General features: G+C 56.2%; 1 non-coding gene across 1 annotated transcript in view; it reads left to right on the top strand.

The window, feature by feature from the left end:
* Positions 1 to 4,325: 4,325 nt before the first annotated feature.
* The window catches only part of LOC124583235, a 1,910-nt gene continuing 1,235 nt past the window's right edge, over positions 4,326 to 5,000 (top strand). The window contains exon 1 of the ribosomal RNA XR_006974103.1: positions 4,326 to 5,000. This exon is cut by the window's right edge and continues 1,235 nt beyond it. This is a non-coding gene — a ribosomal RNA (small subunit ribosomal RNA).

Raw genomic sequence — 5,000 nt, forward strand, 5'->3', positions numbered from 1 at the left:
GCCCCGGACCCGCGCCGCTGTTGGCTCGGGATGCTCTCGGGCGGAATAATCGCTCCCGTCAGCGGCGCTTCAGCTTTGGACAATTTCACGACCCGTCTTGAAACACGGACCAAGGAGTCTAACATGTGCGCGAGTCATTGGGCTGTACGAAACCTAAAGGCGTAATGAAAGTGAAGGTCTCGCCTTGCGCGGGCCGAGGGAGGATGGGGCTTCCCCGCCCTTCACGGGGCGGCGGCCTCCGCACTCCCGGGGCGTCTCGTCCTCATTGCGAGGTGAGGCGCACCTAGAGCGTACACGTTGGGACCCGAAAGATGGTGAACTATGCCTGGCCAGGACGAAGTCAGGGGAAACCCTGATGGAGGTCCGTAGCGATTCTGACGTGCAAATCGATCGTCGGAGCTGGGTATAGGGGCGAAAGACTAATCGAACCATCTAGTAGCTGGTTCCCTCCGAAGTTTCCCTCAGGATAGCTGGTGCTCGTACGAGTCTCATCCGGTAAAGCGAATGATTAGAGGCCTTGGGGCCGAAACGACCTCAACCTATTCTCAAACTTTAAATGGGTGAGATCTCCGGCTTGCTTGATATGCTGAAGCCGCGAGCAAACGACTCGGATCGGAGTGCCAAGTGGGCCACTTTTGGTAAGCAGAACTGGCGCTGTGGGATGAACCAAACGCCGAGTTAAGGCGCCCGAATCGACGCTCATGGGAAACCATGAAAGGCGTTGGTTGCTTAAGACAGCAGGACGGTGGCCATGGAAGTCGGAATCCGCTAAGGAGTGTGTAACAACTCACCTGCCGAAGCAACTAGCCCTGAAAATGGATGGCGCTGAAGCGTCGTGCCTATACTCGGCCGTCAGTCTGGCAGTCATGGCCGGTCCTTGCGGCCGGCCGCGAAGCCCTGACGAGTAGGAGGGTCGCGGCGGTGGGCGCAGAAGGGTCTGGGCGTGAGCCTGCCTGGAGCCGCCGTCGGTGCAGATCTTGGTGGTAGTAGCAAATACTCCAGCGAGGCCCTGGAGGGCTGACGCGGAGAAGGGTTTCGTGTGAACAGCCGTTGCACACGAGTCAGTCGATCCTAAGCCCTAGGAGAAATCCGATGTTGATGGGGGCCGTCATAGCATGATGCACTTTGTGCTGGCCCCCGTTGGGCGAAAGGGAATCCGGTTCCTATTCCGGAACCCGGCAGCGGAACCGATACAAGTCGGGCCCCTCTTTTAGAGATGCTCGTCGGGGTAACCCAAAAGGACCCGGAGACGCCGTCGGGAGATCGGGGAAGAGTTTTCTTTTCTGCATGAGCGTTCGAGTTCCCTGGAATCCTCTAGCAGGGAGATAGGGTTTGGAACGCGAAGAGCACCGCAGTTGCGGCGGTGTCCCGATCTTCCCCTCGGACCTTGAAAATCCGGGAGAGGGCCACGTGGAACCTAACCCGTATTGTACCTTAACCTAACCCGTATTGTACCTTAACCTAACCCGTATTGTACCTTAACCTAACCCGTATTGTACCTTAACCTAACCCGTATTGTACCTTAACCTAACCCGTATTGTGCCTTAACCTAACCCGTATTGTGCCTTAACCTAACCCGTATTGTGCCTTAACCTAACCCGTATTGTGCCTTAACCTAACCCGTATTGTGCCTTAACCTAACCCGTATTGTGCCTTAACCTAACCCGTATTGTGCCTTAACCTAACCCGTATTGTGCCTTAACCTAACCCGTATTGTGCCTTAACCTAACCCGTATTGTGCCTTAACCTAACCCGTATTGTGCTTTAACCTAACCCGTATTGTGCCTTAACCTAACCCGTATTGTGCCTTAACCTAACCCGTATTGTGCCTTAACCTAACCCGTATTGCGCCTTAACCTAACCCGTATTGCGCCTTAACCTAACCCGTATTGCGCCTTAACCTAACCCGTATTGCGCCTTAACCTAACCTATATTGCGCCTTAACCTAACCTATATTGCGCCTTAACCTAACCTATATTGCGCCTTAACGTAACCCGCGTTGCGCCTTAACGTAACCCGCGTTGCGCCTTAACGTAACCCGCGTTGCGCCTTAACGTAACCCGCGTTGCGCCTTAACCTAACCCGCGTTGCGCCTTAACCTAACCCGCGTTGCGCCTTAACCTAACCCGCGTTGCGCCTTAACCTAACCCGCGTTGCGCCTTAACCTAACCCGCGTTGCGCCTTAACCTAACCCGCGTTGCGCCTTAACCTAACCCACGTTGGGCCTTAACCCAACACACGTTGGGCCTTAACCCAACACACGTTGGGCCTTAACCCAACACACGTTGGGCCTTAACCCAACACACGTTGGGCCTTAACCCAACACACGTTGGGCCTTAACCCAACACACGTTGGGCCTTAACCCAACACACGTTGGGCCTTAACCCAACACACGTTGGGCCTTAACCCAACACACGTTGGGCCTTAACCCAACACACGTTGGGCCTTAACCCAACACACGTTGGGCCTTAACCCAACACACGTTGGGCCTTAACCCAACACACGTTGGGCCTTAACCCAACACACGTTGGGCCTTAACCCAACACACGTTGGGCCTTAACCCAACACACGTTGGGCCTTAACCCAACACACGTTGGGCCTTAACCCAACACACGTTGGGCCTTAACCCAACACACGTTGGGCCTTAACCTGCTCTGTAATTGTCATACGACGCGTTAAATTAGTGTAGTGTTGCCTAACTGCAACCCCCGCAATATAGTTTGCTACCCGCACTGCCCGGTCCCCAGAGTATCGCTTCATGTTAAACACCTTGCAGCTATACACTGTAATGCGGATGGCAGCAGGACGTACATGCTCAATGCCCTTCGCAGTTGTTCATTGGCATTCGCATGGCGAAGCACAGCCTACGTTGTGGTACGGCTTGTGTCAACTGTCCGCTGATGTTGTACGTCCAAATCACACACTGTACTGCACATTGGTCCTCATGTACTGAATGATACATCGTGGTACATGTGTGACCGTACCACGACTGCGCCAACAACGGCGAACCATACGGTCCAAATATTGTGCACTCAGCTACGTGTCGTCTCCCTATAAGAGCTGGATTGCAGTATGGTATGCCGTGGATGGCGATCAGCATGAGCCGTCTGTTGATGTAGTGGCGCGTGTTGTCAGACGTAGTCGTCTCTTCTCACTCACCGTGATAGCATGGTGCACTGCGTTCCACATCTGCGACATGCGACAGAGGCCGGTTGACAGTCGTTCGCGCAATGGACATCGCATACGTACGGGGGCCACCTTCCACGTGTTCGCGAAGCGTGCACATGTTGTTGCGTGTATGTGGGCAGACATAGTGTGTCGTGACACCTGACACAGGCATGCAACAATCGTTGAATTTGCAAATGGCGATGGACGTCTACGTTTGCTGGTGACGTTACGCAAATGAACAACTGGTAAACCGTTGTGGTGCGGTTGTTCTCGCTAGAGGTGAATCAGTGATGGCGACGATCGGTTGAGCTACCAACCGGTTGTTTCAGCGATACCCACCATGCCCACGAACGTGAATGGCATGTGGGTGTGAAGCGATACGCGGCGGTGGCTGGGTGGGACCGTCCCCGGCCGGTGAGGGGGGGCCTCCCGGCGTGCTGGCCGCGCGGTGCGTGGGCGCACGCGCTACAGCCGGCTGGTGGGGGCGGCCAGTGGCAGGCGCGCCGGCCGACGGAGGCGGCAGGCGGCGCAGCTGCGCGCCGGCGCACCCTGCACGCGGCGCCGTGCGGCCAAAGTAGGTCCTCGCGGGCCCGGTGCGAAGCGCGGTGGACATCTGCAGTGTGCTGGTCCGATTGAGGACTGTGTGCGCTGAGGATGCGCCGCCGCCCGGCGCTCGGCGCCGCGACGCCGTCTGCTGCTCGGTCGCCTCTGCGGTTCTCGCAGGTGGTTTGTATCGCAGCTGTGCGGACGTGTTGGCGCGTTCGCTTCGGCACCCAAGTGGGGCTTTTGTCCTTCTGTGGCGCTGGCGTTGGAGCTGCCGGCCACCGTAGGTGGCGCGTGTTGTCTCCCGCCGGCAATGCCACGACAGCACGCTCCCGGGCCTCTGTCGGCAGCGGCAAGCTCAGTTGGGAGCACGGGTGGTCGCACCTAAAGCGTCTACTCGCCAAACTCCGGGCGATTGCGCCTCTCTCGAACCCGACCAAGTACTTAGGACGGCGCTGCGCGCCGCCGGGACCTGAGAGGGTTTCGAGGTGTATTGTGCAGGGGAGCTCAGCCTCCTCCTGTTTGCAGAATAATTGAGCGGACGCTTGCGTGTTCGCGCGGGCCCCCGGGACACACTCCCGGGCGGCCGGCTGCTCAGCTCTAGTTGACGCAGCTCCCTGGTTGATCCTGCCAGTAGTCATATGCTTGTCTCAAAGATTAAGCCATGCATGTCTCAGTACAAGCCGCATTAAGGTGAAACCGCGAATGGCTCATTAAATCAGTTATGGTTCCTTAGATCGTACCCACGTTACTTGGATAACTGTGGTAATTCTAGAGCTAATACATGCAAACAGAGTCCCGACCAGAGATGGAAGGGACGCTTTTATTAGATCAAAACCAATCGGTCGGCTCGTCCGGTCCGTTTGCCTTGGTGACTCTGAATAACTTTGGGCTGATCGCACGGTCCTCGTACCGGCGACGCATCTTTCAAATGTCTGCCTTATCAACTGTCGATGGTAGGTTCTGCGCCTACCATGGTTGTAACGGGTAACGGGGAATCAGGGTTCGATTCCGGAGAGGGAGCCTGAGAAACGGCTACCACATCCAAGGAAGGCAGCAGGCGCGCAAATTACCCACTCCCGGCACGGGGAGGTAGTGACGAAAAATAACGATACGGGACTCATCCGAGGCCCCGTAATCGGAATGAGTACACTTTAAATCCTTTAACGAGTATCTATTGGAGGGCAAGTCTGGTGCCAGCAGCCGCGGTAATTCCAGCTCCAATAGCGTATATTAAAGTTGTTGCGGTTAAAAAGCTCGTAGTTGGATTTGTGTCCCACGCTGTTGGT

The sequence above is a fragment of the Schistocerca americana genome, unplaced genomic scaffold (assembly GCF_021461395.2).
Source record: "Schistocerca americana isolate TAMUIC-IGC-003095 unplaced genomic scaffold, iqSchAmer2.1 HiC_scaffold_451, whole genome shotgun sequence".
NCBI lineage: Eukaryota > Metazoa > Arthropoda > Insecta > Orthoptera > Acrididae > Schistocerca > Schistocerca americana.